Source organism: Canis aureus, chromosome 10 (genome assembly GCF_053574225.1).
Source record: "Canis aureus isolate CA01 chromosome 10, VMU_Caureus_v.1.0, whole genome shotgun sequence".
Classification (NCBI taxonomy): Eukaryota; Metazoa; Chordata; class Mammalia; order Carnivora; family Canidae; genus Canis; species Canis aureus.
The window spans coordinates 5,063,595-5,083,658 of record NC_135620.1 but is presented as its reverse complement, the minus strand read 5'-3'; the positions used below and the strand labels follow the sequence as shown (position 1 = coordinate 5,083,658).

General features: G+C 38.8%; 1 protein-coding gene across 1 annotated transcript in view; it reads right to left on the bottom strand.

The window, feature by feature from the left end:
• Positions 1-20,064, bottom strand: part of LOC144321904 (uncharacterized) — a 104,024-nt gene that overhangs the window by 78,468 nt on the left and 5,492 nt on the right. The window contains exon 2 of the mRNA XM_077911248.1: positions 13,198-13,383. The gene's annotated coding sequence lies outside the window, so the exon portion shown is untranslated. The remainder of the gene's footprint in view (positions 1-13,197; positions 13,384-20,064) is intronic.

The following is a 20,064-nucleotide window of genomic DNA, read 5'->3' as shown; positions in this document are numbered from 1 at the left end:
TGATGAATGAATAAAGAGGATGTGGTATATATGCAATGGAATATTACTCAGCCATAAAAAGAATGAAATCTTGTCATTTGTGACAACACAGACGGACCTAGAGGGTATTATGTAAAATGAAAGAAGTTAGAGAAAGACAAATACCATATGATTTTACTTATCTGTGAAATCTAAAAAACAAAACAAATGAACAAACAAAACAAAACAGGAACAGACTCTAGATACAGGGATAAACTGGTAGTTGCCACAAGGAAAGGTGGTCAGGGGATGGGCAAAATAGGTGAAGGGGATGAAGAGAAACAAAGCTCCAGTTATAAAATAAATGTCACAGGGATGAAAAGCACAGCATTAGGGAATATGGTCAATAATATTATAGTAACTTTGTGTGGTGACAGATGGTAACTAGGCATCATGGGGATCATTTCACAATGTATAAACATTTCAAATCACTGTGATGTACACTTGAAACTAACAGGATATTGTATGTTAATAATTATTCAATAACTTTTTTTAAATTCATAGCATAAGGGCTAAAAATATACACCATCCAAATCCCCTTAAAACTTAAGGACATAGGGATGCCTGGGTGGCTCAGTGGTTGACCATCTGCCTTTTAGCTCAGGGCATGATCCCGGGGTCCTGGGATCGAGTCCCAAATTGGACTCCCTGCGAGGAGCCTGCTTCTCCCTCTGCCTGTGTCTCTGCCTCTCTCTCTGTGTCTCCCATGAACAAATAAATAAAATCTTAAAAAAAAAAAAAACTTAAGGACATAGATCAGATAATCAACAAATGGATCAGCACTGAGAATTCACAAGTTGGAAAGCTACTGTATAAAAGACCAGCAAGTTCCTCTCCTGCTGGAAGTGAATTCTAATGGCCAAGGCTCAACGTTGGTAATGCCATCATTCAAGGATAGTGGACAACCTCACAACCCATGTGTATTACCATACATCCAGTTTCCCCATCAGACCTAAGATTTTAGCGATTCTGGGAAACCTTGGCCATGTGGAGGGATGGTGATGGTGTAGGGAACACAACACTCTGCTGAAATCAAGGTGCTGACTCTGAAGGTGGTTGAAGCCTGAGAATCAGGCCCTGTCCCGGGCAGAAGATCCACAAATGGGAGATAGACACACCAATGAGCTTTTGGTGCTCATGCTGGAGTATGCTTGAGGGGCTTCCAACACATGGATGGTTTTCCCTCAACAATTATTGAGCTCCAGAGCTGTGCAGGGTAGGAGGTTAACAGGCTAAGGAAGGAAATCCCTGGAGGCAAAGTGGAATATTGTGCATTCCCTTGGTTCTTAAAAGAAAAGACCTATCCAGAGGAAAAGCCACATAAAATCAAAATCCCTAGAGGGAGTGAATAATTCACACTGATGAGCTACAATTATTTTGTTGGTAAGGAGAACACACCAATCTAAGCCAATCTAGAGACTTAGTATCCAGACTCAGGCCCCAGGAGAGGAATAGAAAAAAAACAGAGCTTTGGTGATTATGTGGGGCTAGAGTGGCACATCTGGAGATTAGAGAGATTACAAACACTGCTGGTCTTCCCCCTAGAATAATCGTCAAAAGTCTCTATCTCCATGGGATAGGAAAAATTCAAAGTTAAGCCTAAAACTTTTAGTTTTTCTTCTAGTAGAATAAGACTTCTATTGATCTCTCAGTCCTGAGACAAAAAAAATTGCCACACTCTCAAATGAAAGCCAAGAATAGTCACAACCTTGGAACAGGGAAAAACCTGTAGACTGGGTTTCACCCAAACTACAGCTCATATGTGAGTCTGATTTCATCTCTGGCTGAATCCAGGGAATCATTTCTGTACTTTTTTTTCCCAGTAGAGGAAAAGGTAAAGCTTCTCCAATGGCAAATAGTATCATCTGCTGTCTCTGACTTTTTTTTTTAGAGGGTTTGGGGAGGGGCAAAAGGAGAGAGAATCTCAAGCAGATCAAAATATTGGGGAAAGACACAGAATTTAATAAATGGTAATAGAAAAATTGACTATCCAGCCAGGGGAAAAATAGGCTCTATCTCAACATTTCCCCATCTCATGCCTCTGTATTTTTCTATGTATCCAAACACATTACTGTGCTCAAAAATAAGAAGTAGAACCCTTGGTGTGCCTGGGTGGCTCAGTGAGTTAAGCATCTGCCTTCGGCTCAGGTCATGATCTCAGGGTCTTGGGATAGAGCCTGAGTCAGGCTCCCCGTGAGGAACCTGCTTCACCCTCTGCCTATGTCTCTGTGTCTCTCGTGAGTAAATAAATAAAATCTTTAGAAAAAAAAAAAAAAAAGAAAATGTTGGAAGAGACACCAAGAGTGCTCCATCTCCAGAGTTGAAAAGAGATGAAAAATACAAGGAATAAGGACCCAAGGGCATACTATAGCAGAATCATCTGAGTGAGAAGATATCCCACACATTTCCCCTCATCCCCAGTCGGGCTAAGAGACAATAAAAGCATTTGCCATCAGCAAGGACAAAAGACTATAAGAGTTTATTTGGAGGATGTCTAAGTCCCCGTAGGGTTATAAATATCCAGAAAGACTGGGTTATAAATACCCAGATCTGAAATAAGAGGCCAGGAAGAATCACATGTTGCATTATATCATAAGAGTGTAACAAAGTTGCTTATTAAGGTCAATGTACTAAAATCAATATTCATTAGTGAAACCAATTAGAAAATGTGATTTTTTTTAAAAAAAACCTGTCTCTTTCAAAATAGAAACAACTGCCATAACATAATTGCAATTAAACATCATAAATCGAGTCACCTGGCTGGCTCAGTGGAGCACATAACTCTTGATCTCGGGATTATGCGTTAGAGCCCCACATCAGTGTAGAGATTACTTAAAAATAAAATTTAGGGGCACCTGAGTGACTCAGTTAAGTATCTGCCATCAGCTCAGGTCATGATCCCAGGGTCCTGAAACCAGCCCTGCATCTGGCTCCCTGCTCAGCGGGGATCCTGCTTCTCCCTCTACCCCTCCCCTCTACTTCTGATTTCTCACTGTCTCTCTCTCCTCTCTCAAATAAATAAATAGAAATATTTTTTTAAATAAAACTTTTTTAAAATTGTAGTAACATGCAAGATCTTCAGAGATAAAAGATAAAAGGAACATAAAAGACTTGGATAAATGATAATTTTCTCCAAATTCATCTTAAAATCAATGCCATCTCAAAAAAATTTTACATGGAATCTGACAGGTTGATTCTAAAATTTATAAGGAGTGATAAGTGAGCAAGATTTATTAAGCACCTGTGAAAATAAAAGAACAAATTGTGTGAAGAGGGTAGGAGTTTTATCCTTACCAAATGTAAAATATGTTAGAAGGTAAAGAAGGTAAAAATAGAGTAATATTGCTGCCACATGAAACAAAGTACTGATATTGACAATCCAGTCAATTGGAATCCAGTATTGAAAGTCCCATACTTTCATATGGGACTATTACATGGAAAAATGACATTTCAAACCACAGGGAGAAAGATGTACTACAATGTATTTTGAGACATTTAGTTACCCATATGAGAGAAAGGATAGAATTAAGATCCTTTATTGAAATAAATTCCTTTATTTGAACAAATTGTTAATCTCTAGATTTGCCTTTGGTTTCTATTTTTCTCCTGTGTATAGAAACACATGTACAAAGATGCTCATTGCAGCATGGTTATAGTACTGAATAGTTTGGGAAAAAACCCAAATGTCTATCAAGTGGTTATGCTCCCAATTTAAGTTTTGCTTAGAAAATAACCATATCATAAAATACATGCTGTAGGTTTTTTTAAATGTGGGTACTAATACTGATAGATATTCAAGAATATTGCTAAGTGAAAAATGTGATGAATTCACCAAAAAGTAAAGGTAACTATACCAATGAATGGAATTTTAATGGAATTTAAAAGACTGTAAAAATACACTATACCATCAGAATATAGATTTTTACTTTCTCTTCCATGTTACTTGCTTTTTACAGTGTTTGTGTATTACTTGAATATTTTTAAAAATAAAAATGCTATATAGTATGATTGACTTATTAGTGCAACATTGTTCTTTACACATATATTTTTATGGACACGGACTGGACAGACACAGGGAAATGTGAATTCACGTGCAGTATGGTTCCCAGCAACCATTTCAGCTTCTTTTGGTAGAAGCACCCCACCAACCCACACAGTCCGTATAGAACGATCTAGACCCAGTTACAGGGGTGTGTGCCCTGTTGACCTAAGCCAATCAGCATATTCTGTCCATCTGGCACAGTGATAGACTCAAGGTTGAATTTCTGTTCCAATTAGACAACAATTTTGCTGGGTCTTGGAGGAAGAGTTGCAATTGCTTGTCCTTGAGTTGTTTAACAACGAGAGGTCCAGGAAAGCCACACCATCTATTTTATCAGGAGAAAAGCCAGTGGAAGAATGGACTTCATTCTTAGTGAAGACAGCCCAAAGAGGAAGAGAAACTGAGGCATAAAGGTATCATTTGATCCCCTAGATAAAACCAGGCCTCAAAACCTGAATACTTTGTAGGGCAATAAACTCCTCACATTGGGTAAGCAAAGTTGAGTTGGTTGGTTTCTAAGGCTCTTGCAAACAAGAGTCCCACTTGTCAGTTTTCAAGTACAGTGCTCAATGGAAACAAATTCAATGTTATAGTTGTGCTGCTTTCATAGGTAAATGGAAGGACGAAAACTCCCAAGGATTTCCCATTTCCTACAGGATAAATCATATTCATCCAGCATTATTTTGCTAAGACATATTATGGGAGCCTGGGGCAAAAGGAAAAATCTGTAACACTGATCTTGTCTTTATTTAAATTTGAAATTTTACTCCTCATGGATTTTTTTGCACAGATTTGGGATTTTTTTTAAAGGTTTCTTTTTTTTTAAGATTTTATTTATTTATTCATGAGAGACACACAGAGAGGCAGAGACACAGGCAGAGGGAGAAGCAGGCTCCATGCAGGAAGCCCAACGTGGGACTCGATCCTGGGTCTCCAGGATCACACCCTGTGCCCAAGGCAGGTGCTCAACTGCTGAGCCACCCAGGGATCCCAGATTTGGGATTTTTTAAAATATTGCATTAAAATATCATTTATCTTGGGGTGTCTGGGTGGCACAGGTGGTTGAGCAATGGATGCTAGATTTTGGTACAAGTCTTGATTGCAGGGTCATAGAAATGAACCCTGCATCAGGTGCCACACTCAGTGGGGATTCTGCTTGAGATTCTCTCTCTCCCTCTCACTCTGCCCCTCTTTCTGCTCACATACACTCATAAATAAATAAATAAATAAATCTTTATATATATATATATATATATATATATAATTTAAAATATCTCATTTACATCTGAGTTGTTTCTGGAGTCCCCTTAAATTTTGTATCTGAGGTGAATATCTTGGGTCCCTTCACCATAGTATCAGCCTTGTCCTCAGGCACTTTATCATCTGGGGCTATCCTAATCATCCATCTGGAGTGGACACTGTGGTGTACCACCCGATTTCCACCAGTCACGTAAGGGCTCAAGACTTTATCCCCCCACACCTGGGAGAATGGAAGGCTGACAGCTGGCATCTGGGTTCCTACCTCGCTCCAGGCCAGTGCCCTTGGCTGAAGAGGGACACCTCGCCCAAGATCATACCCTCTACCTGGGGCAAGCCAGGTAACATAAACTGATGTGGGAATATAAAGGTCAGTAGAGCCGACCTGCAGGGCCATCTCAACTCTGCAGAGCCATCCCAGCTCTAGAGCTCCCTGTGTGGACTGGCTGACTCTACCCCATTGTTCAGCTTCTCTCTCTGCCCAGTCATGCTACCTTCTTTTTCCAACATATGCTGATTCCAAGAACATGTCTGCTTTCCAGAGAAGTCACCTGTAGCATCTATCTCATCTCACGTGATCTCCAGCAACACCAACTTCACTTCCCATCACCCCCAACAAATATCCTTAACTTCTGCCAAGGCTTGTTCTTCCCCTCATCTTTACTTTATGCTCATCCATGCATCTAGTTTTAGTGCATTGTTCTCCTTGTCCCTAAATTCCTCATCTCTCTCCTTGGCCATTTTAACCCCTACCATCTTCAAGACCTGGCACAAGACCCACATCCTACACAAATGTCTTCTCTATCCGTACCAGCCTGCAACACCTGATTTTTATCATGCTTATTTTTTTTATCATGCTTAAATATACACCAAAGGATTCTTGACTTTTATCATGTTTAAATATACACCAAAGGATCAATGAGTTCTCCTGTTCCTTGCACCATGTTTTTTTTTTTTTTTTTTTGAATCTCTTGATTATTGTTAAAGGAGGATTTGACCTAGTTTAACATGAAGCTACCAGTGATGCTGCCAGAGCCAACAGCCCTCCTGGTGAAGTCCTTTTTATTTGCTGACATCACGATGCCCACCTATTCAAAGAGTGGACTGAGTTCGCTCAGCGACCTGTTTTACCTGCCTGGCAGGATAAGAATGTATTTCTTACTTAATCTAGAGGCAAAGGGCCCTCTGAAACCCTCCCTTCCAAGTCTTGATGGCTTGATAAGGTTTTTCTATCACCAATTGTATTTTCTATCTAATAGCATCATATTTGAAAAAAAAAGTGTTAGTTCCATGTGGTAATTCTACAAAGAACAGAGGAGGCTTCCATGAAAGAGACAAGAGAAGTTTTTTTTTTACTGAAGTCCTGAAAAGCCAATGAATATTCATAATATGAATTTGGCTAAGGCCAGCCCTAAAATGACATGTAATACACTCAGTCCTAGCATTAATTTAGCACATTCTAGCATCCCCTGGAAAGAGTCAAAAACAATGATTATCCAACTCCCTGAACAAGTAAAAACTATTTCCTGTAAGGAGAGAGGTTCTTTAACTTATTTTTTTGGGAGAGAGAGAACATGGAAGGGGCAGAGGCAGAGGGAGAGAGAATCTCAAGCAGGCTCCAAAGAGTGTGGAGCCCGACCTGGGCTCAGGCCCAAGGCCCTGAGATCATGATCTGAGTTGAAACTAAGAGTCACTCAACCAACCATGCCATGCAGGCATCCCAAGATTTTTTTTTATTATTGTACCAATAAAATCTTCTTTGATATCAACATTGCTTATTTTTATCCCATTTGATTCTCAAACAGTCCTGTGAATTAGGTTAACCTGCATTGTACATAAGGAGAAACTGATGGTTGGGGAGGTTAAAATATATATTGAATATCACAGAACTAATAAATGGTCACCTGGAATCTTGAATCCTACTCTCCTGGCAGCCTGAAGCCTTTTCTACTATGTGCACTGCCCTCAAGTGGATACTAATGTTTGGAGCTTTATCACTAAGTTATTTGCTCACAAAATGGAGCCAATATCTCAGGCATAACTGCCAGGGGAAACGCAGTTTGTTTCTGAGAGCCATAGCCATTAAGTAAGAACATTTCTTACTGGTACTCTGACAGCAGCTCTCGCTACAGGGACTCTTCCTGGTCATGAGAATGGCTGGGAGGCTGGTTCTCTCAGGAGTCAGGATGGAGTAATTTTTCGTTCTTTTCCCCAGTGTAAATCAGAGCTATCGGCAGCTGAGCAGGAACTTTATCTCTAAAAGGGGAAGACAAGTGAGAGTCTTTCAAAAAGCTGACCATTATAAATAACTCAGCCTCAGCAAAGGGAAGAGATCATTTCCTTAGAGCTTGTGGTACCGAATTATAAGGTATCTCCACAAAGGAAAACTAGACTTTACTTTTCACATAAATTGTTGCAGCTTAGAGGCAGTTGGCCCAAACTCCAGTTATTTACAGGGTGTTCCAAGTAATCAGGGGAAGAACACCATTACCCAACCATAGCTAATGGTTTTTCTCAAAACCCCAAGATTCTACCAGGCTTTCTAGAATCTAGATGCAAGATGGTGGCAGTAACACACAACAGTAGTTGTTTTGGTACCCAGTCTCCCCATTTGAGCCAACAAATAGCATTTTACAGCAAGCATCCGAAGCTCTCAGACCAAGGGCTTTCTTAACAGAGCAAGTATGCTCAGACTACAGAAGGGCCCAACCAGAATGGATAGAGAAGAGAGAGGGAGCAGCCCTGGACTTATGATGGATTGGGTTGGTAGACAGATACTCCAGCTTCCTTGTCTCCAACGCAGAACAGTTCCCAAGTATGCTCTTCCCTGGATTCCATACATCCTTCAATGTGTAAGCATCCATGTGAGACAGCAATGCTGCTCCCCGCGGCCCTGCACCCCCCAGGTTGACAAGTATGGCAGATGTTTCCCAGAGCCCAGCGGAGCTGGGTATCACCAAGTAAAAGCTCATAAGCAGAGAAAGAAACAGTCACAGAGCTGCTGCTGAGGTATACCCCCAAGAAACTACATGAGAAGAGTAAGAAGAAGAAAAGAAAGAAGAAGAAAAGAAAAGAAAGGAAAGGAAAGGAAAGGAAAGGAAAGGAAAGGAAAGGAAAGGAAAGGAAAGGAAGGAAGGAAGGAGAGAAAGAGAGAGAGAGAGAAGAAAGAAAAGAAAGAAAAAAAATAAGAGTTAATTCCAATATACTTATAGTCTAGATACTATTTGGAATACAATAATTAATATATTTTCCTTTTTTTCTTTAAAATTTTATTTATTTGAGAGAGAGAAAGAGAGCACAAGTAGAAAAGGGGGGGCTTGATCCCAGGACCCTGAGATCATGACCTGTACCAATGGCAGACACTTAACAGGCTGAGCCACCCAGGCCCCCCTAGGATAACTAATATATTTTCTAGATGATTATTTTTGGGCCTTTTTTATAGAAAGATAGCATATTCAGCAACCTTGATGAACTCTCTTATTTCATGTTGATTTTCTGGGTTGTTTTCAGTAATGTAAAAAAAATACTATCATTTGCAAATAAAAAAATGTTTATCTTTTGCCTTCAAATTTCCTTCAAATTCCCTATATTGCACTTATGAAGACACATGTGAATACCATAAATAAAGCATTAGCTATCTGAATGGAATCCTACTGTTAATTAAAAACATATATTATTTATTAAAAGTAATATATTATGATCAAGTTGGGCTTATTTCAGGAATACAAAGAGTTGGACTTTTTTTATGTAATTCACCACTCTGGAGGAAAAGAGGAGAAAAATCCTATGATTACTTGGATTTAGGATGCTTGCTGGATAAAATTAATACAATCCTTAGCAGCCATAAAGAGTCTCAGCAAAGCAGGCTAAAAAGGGAACACCCTTTAACCTACAATTATTAAAGGGCATATCCCTAAAACATACAATCAAAATTCTACATGATAGAGATGTTTTAGATGCATTATTTTAAGATCCAGAACACAAGACAGCCATAATCACAATTTCAGCCCAGCCTAATAGTGGAGGTCCAAGCCAATTCCATAAGGAAAAAAAAAAAAAAAAAGGAAATAAGTGTGGTGCCTGGCTGGCTCAATTGGTAGAGTGTGCAACTCTTGATCTTGGAGTTGTGAGTTCAAGTCCCATGATGGAGGCAGAGATAACTTTTTAAAAAATACTATAAAAGAAATGAGATGTATGTTTATTTTTATTGGAAACTACCAAACCATCATTCAGCCATTAGAAAAAGAACAAAATTTTGCCATTTGCAACAACATGGGTAGACCTAGAGGACATTCTGCTAAGTGGAATATGTGAGATCAAGACAAATGCCATCTGATTTCACTTACACGTGGAACCTGTGAAAACGAACATACAAACAAACAAAAAACTGCAAGTAGACTCATAAAATAAATGAAGTAGAGAACAAAATGGTGGTTGCCAGAAGGTAGGAGCTGGGAGGATGGGCAAAATAGGTAATGGAGATTAAGTGGGGGGAAACTGTCAAACTGTATTCCAAAATGGTTGTACCATTTTGCACCCCAACCAAAAATGTGTGAGAGTTCCAGTTCCTTCATCTCCTCACCTACACTGTTATCGGCCTTTTTAAGTTTAGCCATTATAATGGGTGTGGACTGGCACCTCATTGTAGTTTGAATTTACATTACCAATATGATTAATGATGTTGGGCATCTTTTCATGAGCTTCTATTTTCTTTTGTGTAATGTCTATTGAAGTCACTCACTCATTTTTAAATTAGGTTGTTCATATTTGTAATTATTGATTTGCAAGAGTTCTTTAAATATTCTGGATAGGAATCCTTTGTCGGGCATACAGAGTGAATATTTTCTCCACTCTAACTTATTTTTTTCATTTTCTTAACATTGTTTTTTGGTTTGCACAGATTAAAATTTTTGATTAAGTCCAAAATTCCATTTATTTTATGGTTACTGCTTTTGTGTCCTATGTAAGAAAAATTTTATACAACAAGGGCATAAAGATCTTCTCTCATTTCTTCTTCCAGAAGCTTCATATCTTGGCTTTTATAGTTAAGTCTATGATCAATCTCAAGTTATTTTTTGCAAATTATATAAGATCTTTTCAAATTCCTTTTTTTTTTCAGACCCAATTTTTAACATAGAGTTGTCACCATTTGCTGAAAAGAGTATTCTTTCCCTATTAAAATACCTAGTGTTGGGCAGCCCCGGTGGCACAGCGGTTTAGCGCCGCCTGCAGCCCGGGGTGTGATCCTGGACACCCAGGATCGAGTCCCACATCGGGCTTCCTGCATGGAGCCTGCTTCTCCCTCTGCCTGCTCCTCTCTCTCTCTCTCTCTCTCTCTGTGTGTGTGTCTCATGAATAAATAAATAAATCTTTAAAAAAATAAAAATAAAATAAATAAAATAAAATACCTAGTGTTGGGGCACCTGGGTGGATTAACCAGTTAAGTGTCTGCCTTCGGCTAGGTCATGATCTCAGGGTCCTGAGATGGAGCCCTACATCGGACTCCTTGCTTAGCAGGAAGTCTCCTTCCTCTCCCTCTGCCTGCTGCTCTTTCTCTCTCTAATTTTTTTTCTCTCTCTCTCTCTCTGTCTCTCTCTCTGTCAAATAAATAAAACCTTTAAACAATAACAATAATAAAATACCTAGTATAATTAAATAGTATTCCACTTTCCTTTTAAATGTTGATAGACATATAGGTGGTTTTCAGTATGGCTATGATGAATAGCACTGCTACGTACTTTTAGTAGATATATTTGGGTGAACACATATACACATTTCTGTTGACACTGAAGGGGTTCAGGACAGGCTCTCCCAGAATGTGCCACTTTGGCATGTGGATTATTTCAAGTTGAAAGCACTTGAAACCCTGCAAGCTCAAGAGAAATGTTTGTCGCCCGTCTTAGCTTTCCTCTGAGATCCCAGACCCCTTATCTCCTTAGTTCAGAATGGCATATATACCTCAGTTTGCCTGGCTATCTTTGGAATTTCAATGTCTGGGGCACCTGGGTAGCTCAGTGATTGAGTGTCTGCTTTCAACTCAGGGCATGATCTCAGGGTCCCAAGATCAAGTCCCACATCAGGCTCCCTGCAGGGAGCCTGCTTATCCCTCTGCCTATGTATCTGCCTCTCTCTCTCTGTGTGTGTCTCTCATGAATAGAAGTAAAATCTTAAAAAACAAAAAACAAAAAAGAACTTCCATGTCTATGTGGATTTCCCATACATACACTTATTAAATTTTATTTTCTCCTACTAATCTGCTTCATGTCAATGTATTTCTTTAGTCCAGTTAGAAGGACCTTGAAGGAGACAGGAATTCTTCCTCCCTGACACTATCCAATGTAACAGTTACAACATCGGGGATATATATGTCCCACCTGAATAGACACTGAATTTTTAAAAGTATTAGTACCACATCTCTATCCATTGTTTATCTTTGTCATTTAAAAAGACAGGTGGGTGCATGTTTAAACATATTCCCTAAGATTTATTTCTATTTAGGTGTGTTCTACATACATCATATTTGAGCACGGGTAAAGCTCAGAAGATGAGGCTTTATAACATGGTAGATTTTCAGTAAAAGGATTAATGAATGATGGCGAATATGATTTGTAAACAGAGTAAACTCTTCTCACTGACTCATCTACTTATCTAGTCTGAAAGTATTTACTATATATTTGCCAAGTGCCCATACAGAGCAACAGTAGTTAATGTGCTGGATCACATCCCCATCTGTTCTCATCTGTTCCCAAACCTCCTATCCCTTAATATGTGTGTATTCAACACCATAAGCCGAAAAGAATCCAGTCAAGACACTGTTAGCTGGCATACCAAATTTCACATGTGCCAGAAAAGAGGCAGCCTTTACTATATGACAAAGCAAACAAATAAGAGAAGCATATATGTATTATATATTTTATAATTATATATTATAGAAATTATCAATACTATTATATATTAATGTTATATTAATATTATGTTATATACTATACCATATTATGTTCTTATATATTATATATCATATGTAACATAATATAGATAGATATAGATAGATATCTATATATTTCCTTTGTGATATGGAGTATTCATCTGTGATGATCTGCCTTTCTCATCCAGGGCCACTCCAGAGTCTAGTCCCCAGTTAATCCTTATTCTGGGATGCCAGAGAAGACTAGCTTTTGAGGCATTCAGGGCATGACCACAGCAAGCACCTCCAGTGCTCATTTGCTTTTAAGATGCCACAGAGCCGAGATTTAAACTAATATTCTAATTACAATCTTGGCTTCCACCATCTGCAATCACTAATTCATAATTCAGAAAATGTATTCCAGTGCAATAAGGGAACACTGTGGATTCATCAAAGGTATGATTAGGTTGGCTTTTGTTTCCCATTTCATCCTTAAGCCCTCACCTTTTTCTTCTCAGTCTAGACTATCTTCAAGTAATTCTCTGTCTCTCTGTCTCTGTCTCTCTCTCTCTCTCGGTGGTATGAGTTAACATCTCTACTATCTATATGAGGATGAATCCCAAGTTCACATATCTAGCTTGGACTTACCCAACTGCTCCATGCCCATCCATTCAAATGCTTATTCCATAGAGTTTCACTTCCAAACTCGACACGTAAGTGCATATGACCATCTTTCCCTTAAAACCCCTCTTTGTCAGTGCCCTATTTAGTAAATGGCACCATCATCCACTTACTTGCTCTTGCCAGTACTAAGTGTGCCATCCTCGACACCTCCAAACACCAGGTCTTGTCAAGTGTGAATCCTAAACATCCCTCCCATTAATCTCATCTCCTTAGTCACTGCCATACTTCAAGGCACCATGGTTTCTCACTGAGAATATTACAATAGACTCCAGACAGGTTTACCTGCTCTTACCAGATTCCTTCTTCACATTCTGGATAGAGCAATTTCCTACAGACAGAATGGATGATGTCTCTCCTCTTTTTAAAATCCTTTAATGCATCCCATTGTTCTTGGGAGGATATAGAATTCTGGATCGGAAGCCTGGCTCCACCACTCAGCAGACATGGAACCTCGAACAGGTTATTTAATCTTCTTTATCTGAAAAATAAGGAAAACAATAGCATCTAGATCATTGTGGGGAATAAAAAAATTAAAATATACCAAGCACTCCGAACAGTGGCTGGCTCCAGAAAGTGAATGAATGAATGAATGAATAGGAAACAGAGAGAACTTCTGGAAAAAGAAGTCTACTCACAGTAGCTGGCATGATCTACCTCCTACTTTTCTCTCTAGCTTCACCTTACACTATTAGCTTCATTCATGGCTGTGCTTTTATTTAATTTCTTGAAAATGTCAAGCTTTCCATAGCTTGAGGGACTTCCACCAAATGTTGCTGCTCCCTGAATTGCTCTTACCACCAACCACCACTGCCCTAACTCCTCTTTGAAGTGTCTGTCTGTTCCTCAGTGAAACCTTCCAGCACCCGCACCACACATCCCATCCAACTAGGTTGGATCCCCTTATTATTTGCTCTGGCTAATGGAATTCATAAAGCTGCCAGGATCTGCAGTATTTTACTATACAAATATAATAAAATGTTGTCTTCCTGCTAAAGACCTAAAAATAACCTGAAATCTCTTATCCTCATCAATGGACATACTACAAATCATGTCAAACTGCAAGATGCTCTGGATGCTCTGCAAGATGCTGATTCCTCTGTCTCAGCAATTCCCAATATGGGAACAGAAATTTCTAAGCTTGAGATTCAGAAAGATTCCACCTTCTACTATACAGTAAAGAGCAATTCAGTATCATTGCCTCAAACCTACACAAAAAGGAGACAAACCAATATTTGCATTATCATTTGGGGTTTGGGGGAGGAGTGGAAGATCTTTACACTTGAATATCCGAGCCCTTAATTTATTCTTAATTCTGTTGTATGTCAGGATCTTAGAGAGTCTGCCTCTCCACAGAGTCTAGACTATCTCTAGCCCTCGAAGAGTGTTAAACTAAATTTTGTCTGCCCCCGAATGGTGTGCAACTGGATTTTGGCGGGAAACTGCATTACTAGACTGCGTATCATCTACTGATATCTCCTTCCAGGGAAATTAGTGGCTGAATGAGGGAAGTCTTAGGACTTAGGAGAAGAAAATGCACGTTAGGCTTGATGAATTATTACCAGTGGAAATTAACCCTGGAATTATCCTATCCTCCAAAAGCTGATTTTCATCATAATGATTTCACATGTTTTGTTTCCGAAAACAGTTCCCCATTCCTAAAGAACTATGTTCTCTCAACCAGCCAGTCTGGTTTATGCCTAACTTTATAGAGAATGAGTTGGACAGTTAATAACAACATTAAATTTTAAAGCCTTTTTGACGCCATACATTTTTATAAGTTCTTACCACCTACAATTTTCTTGTCTCTTCATATTGCTTTTTTTAACAAATAGGAACGCTTTCATTAAATGACAGACTCTGTGTGTGTGTGTGTGTGTGTGTGTGTGATTGAGCCAGGGAGTTGGGAATTAAATTTTCACTTTTTTGGAATGGAATTAGGAGCATTGGCAGCTTGCCATTATAAAATGAGTATATACCGGAGAATGTGAGGAGCCTGGGCCCACGCTGAGCTTGTAACATGTTGGCTTCTAACCCTTGTTATGAAGTCAGCATATAGCCTTTGGAACAGAACCTAGGTTGTGTTCCAAGACCAAAAGTCCTGATTCTCAGAGGTGGGCAGGCTTTCATTAATAAATGCCAGAATTTTTCTCCTCGCCATTCAGGAAGGGAGGCTCGCCAGTTGCTGGTGGGCTTGCATATGTTTTCCAGAGGCAGCTCCTCAGCTCTGAGGCTGGTAACAGTGGAGTGAAAGGAGGAAAACGTAATATGTATTTGCATTCAACAGTCTCTGGGATCCTGCCTATAAACTCCTCTGCTGCACAAGCTCAATGACTTAGAGTCTCAGAGAACGCAAGTTTGGTGTGTATGCTTTGCTAGGTTGTATAATATCTAAAGTCAATAACCTACCTCATGGCTCAACTGAATGCATCCCTACTGGAATGTGAGCCCCACGAGAGAAGGTACAAGGTCTCTTTGACACCAAATTTCCAGAGTCTGTAATAGTATTGAGCATGTAGCAGGAACTCAATAAATCTTTATTAGATAAGTGTTAATGGGTTTCGTCAACAAAGAACACATGTTATTACTTACAGAATAGATTTTGTATTAGTGGAATTTTTCACTAAGAGGGGTTACAATTACTCAGTACAACAAACTGGCAGCCATAGAGATGTGTTGTTCAATCTCTCTTAGAAAAAGAACTTTCTGCAGTGCCCGGGTAGCTTGGTGGTTTAGTGTCTACCTTCAGCTCAGGTTGTGATCCTGATTTTGTCTTAGTAGTGAGCTAATATTTTCCCTCAAATGAAACCTGCTCTTATCCCACCTAACAAAGTTCCAAAGCAAGCCCTGAAATGATCAACCATTTCCAAGCAACTCACTTGCGTGGGAAAAAAAAGCTCAAAAAATATTTATTAGAGTACAACGAGTCCTAAACACCTAACAAGGCAAAATTCACAATGTGTGGTATCTACTTAAAAATTACCAGCCAGACGCAGAAAAAAATAGAAGTTATCATTAGGAGAGGGGGAAAAAAGCACAAATAAAATCAATTCAGAAATTATAGAGATGTAGCATTAATAAACAAGGATAATTAAACATTGCTGTAATTAATTCCATATATTCTTGAAGCTAGGAGAAAAAACTGAACAAGACACAAATTGGTCACAAGTAAAAGGGGAAAAAAAGGTATACCAGGCAAATATATGAATAGAAAGCAAGACTGTCTCTCTTATATCAGACAAAACAGATTTTTAAGCTAAAAAGAAAAAAACACAGGAAAAAAGAGGGTCATTTCATTAAGAGGGTATAATAATCCTAAAGATTCATGTACTAATAACAGAGTTGCAAAATACATGAAGGAAAATGGGTAAAACTGCAAAAAGAAGTGGATAAACCATATTATAGCTAGATAATTCAACACCCTTTTTTTTTTTTAAGATTTTATTTATTTATTCATGAGAGCACAGAGAGAGAGGCAGAGACACAGGCAGAGGGAGAAGCAGGCTCCATGCAGGGAGCCCAACGTGGGACTCGATCCCAGGTCTCCAGGATCACACCCTGGACTAAAGGCAGCACTAAACCGCTGAGCCACCTGGGCTGCCCTCAACACCCATTTTGTAATAATTGATTCAACAAGTAGACAGAAAATCAGTAAAGACACAAAAGCTTGAACACTAGTAACCAGCAAGGCCTAACTGACATTTGTAGAATGCAGTGACAAACCCAGCCTTTGCCATGCCCAATGACAGCAAAATGCACGTTCTCTTCAAGTGCATAAGGAACATTGGCAAAGACAGACCACATTCAGTGCAATGAAACAATTCAATAAAGTTATAAGGATTCAAATCACACGCAGCGTGTTTTCTGACAACATTGGAATTAAGTTAGAAATCAAAAACAAAGATATTTAGGAAGTTCCCAAATAATTGGAAACTAAATAACACATTCTTTTTTTTTATTTAAATTCAATTAGCCAGCATATCATTAGTTTCAGAGGTAGTGTTCAATAATTTATCAGTTGCATATAACACCCAGGTGCTCATCACATTACATAACACATTTCTAAACCTATGACTTGAAAGAAAAAAGAGAAATTAGAAGTTACTTTGAACCAAATGAAATGAAAATACAACAATTAAAAAGAATGGATGGCACAAGAGTGGTACAGAGATAGAAATTTATAGCACTAAACACCTATAGCAGAAAAAAGAAAATTTTCAAATTACTTGCCATTGCTTTCATCGATTTAGAAACTAGAAAACAAAGAGCAAGGCAAACACAAAATAAGCAGAATAAAAGAAATAATAATGATTAGAATGGAAATAACTGAAATAGAAAAAGAAAACAAAAGAGAAAATCAATGAAATAAAACCTGTGTCTTTGAGAATGAAAAAATTAATAAACTCAAAAGAAAGAAGATGGAAGGAAGGAGGGAGGGAAAGAAAAAAGTGCAATCCGTCTCTCACAACATACACAAAAATTAAGTCAAATGAACCACAGATCTAAGTTAAAAATCTATAAGACTCATAAAAGAACCCGGAGGAAAAAAATCTTTGTGACATTTGTTTAATAAAGATCCATTTAAAAATCAATAAATCAAAAAAATTAAAATTGATAAACTGAACCTAATCAGAACTAGTAACTTTTGTGTTTTGAAAGATACTGTTAAGAGGAGAATAAACCAAGTCACAGACTTGAGAAAATATTTGAAAATTATATGTCTGATAAAGGAATTATAACCAAAATATGTAACGAACTCTCAAAACTCAATAATAAGAAAGAAACAAGAAATAATAAGACAGTAACAAATCTAATAAAAACTAGACAAAAGACTTTAAGAGATACCATCAAAGAAGATATGTACCAAGGAAAAGCATGAAAAGACTCAGCATCATAAGCCTTAAGGAAATGCAAATTAAAACCACAATAGGGATCCCTGGGTGGCGCAACGGTTTGGCGCCTGCCTTTGGCCCAGGGCGCGATCCTGGAGACCCGGGATCGAATCCCACGTCTGGCTCCCGGTGCATGGAGCCTGCTTCTCCCTCTGCCTGTGTCTCTGCCTCATTCTCTCTCTCTCTCTGTGACTATCACAAATAAATAAAAATTAAAAAAAAATTAAAACCACAATAAAATGCCCAACTGGATTTTTTTTTAAAGATTTTATTTGGTTTTTTGTTGTTGTTGTTGTTGTTTTTCATGAGAGACACAGAGAGTGGCAGAGACACAGGGAGAAGGAGAAGCAGACTCCCTGCCAGGAGTCCAATGTGAGACTTGATCCCAGGACCCTGGGATCAAGACCTGAGCCAAAGGCAGACGCTCAACCACCGAGCCACCCAGATGCCCTGATACCAAACCAGATCTGTTAGACTCTTATGTCTATAATTTAAAAGACTGACCATTTCAAGTATTAGGATGCGAAGGAACTGAACCTTGGTAAAACTTCAGCAAACTATTTGCCAGTTTCTTAAAATATTAAGAGCACATGGTCCAGTCATTCCACCCCTAGGCATGTACTTAGGAGAAGTAAAAGCAGATGTTCACAGTGTTTATGTCAGCCTGTTGGTAATACCCCAAACTGAGACAACCTAATGTCTATCAGGAGCGAATGGATCAGCAAACTGTGATATACCTTTACAATGCAATGCTACCTAGCAATAAAAATAGCTCAGCAATAATTTATAGTGAGAGAAAGCAGATCAGTGATTGTCTGGGGTCGGAAGTTGGGAGCAGAAGCAGAAAGAGGCAGAAAGAAGGGATTACAAAGGGCAGAGGCAACTTTGGGTATGATGGAAACATTTATTATCTTAATTGAGAAGCTGGTTTCACAGGTGTGTACATATGTCACACTTTAACAAGCTGAATAATTTAAACATGTGCAGTTATAAATTTTAGGTCAACTAGACCTGAAATCCATTTGTTTTTTTTAAATAGTGTATCATCCTGATCTTTGATTAAGCAATTCCATCACAAAATGGCATAGTGTTTTTTCAAACATAGCCTAACAACATGTTTATCATTTTCTAATTAAAAGTGATCTAGTGATGCATCAATGAGATAAGATTAGTATTAGACTCAGGGCTATATCCAAGCAAAGGCAAAATAAAACTGGCTTAAAACATTTTTTTAATAAAATAATTTTTATTGGTGTTCAAATACCAACATACAGAATAACACCCACTGTTCATCCCGTCAAGTGTCCCCCTCAGTGCCCGTCACCCACTCACCCCCACCCCCCGCCCTCCTCCCCTTCTACCACCCCTAGTTTGTTTCCCAGAGTTAGGAGTCTTTATGTTCTGTCTCCCTTTCTGATATTTCCCACACATTTCTTCTCCCTTCCCTTATATTCCCTTTCACTATTTTTTATATTCCCCAAATGAATGAGAACATACACTGTTTGTCCTTCTCCGATTGACTTATTTCACTCAGCATAATACCCTCCAGTTCCATCCACGTGGAAGCAAATGGTGGGTATTTGTCGTTTCTAATGGCTGAGGAATATTCCATTGTATACATAAACAACATCTTTATCCATTCATCTTTCGATGGACACCGAGGCTCCTGCCACAGTTTGGCTATTGTGGCCATTGCTGCTAGAAACATCGGGGTGCAGGTGTCCTGGCATTTCATTGCATTTGTATCTTTGGGGTAAATCCCCAACAGTGCAATTGCTGGGTCATAGGGCAGGTCTATTTTTAACTCTTTGAGGAACCTCCACACAGTTTTCCAGAGTGGCTGCACCAGGTCACATTCCCACCAACAGTGTAAGAGGGTTCCCCTTTCTCCCCATCCTCTCCAACATTTGTGGTTTCCTGCCTTGTTAATTTTCCCCATTCTCACTGGTGTGAGGTGGTATCTCATTGTGGTTTTGAATTGTATTTCCCTGATGGCAAGTGATGCAGAGCATTTTCTCATGTGCATGTTGGCCATGTCTATGTCTTCCTCTGTGAGATTTCTGTTCAGGTCTTTTGCCCATTTCATGATTGGATTGTTTGTTTCTTTGCTGTTGAGTTCAAGAAGTTCTTTATAGATCTTGGAAACTAGCCCTTGATCTGATACGTCATTTGCAAATATCTTCTCCCATTCTGTAGGTTGTCTTTGAGTTTTGTTGACTGTATCCTTTGCTGTGCAAAAGCTTCTTATCTTGCTGAGGTCCCAATAGTTC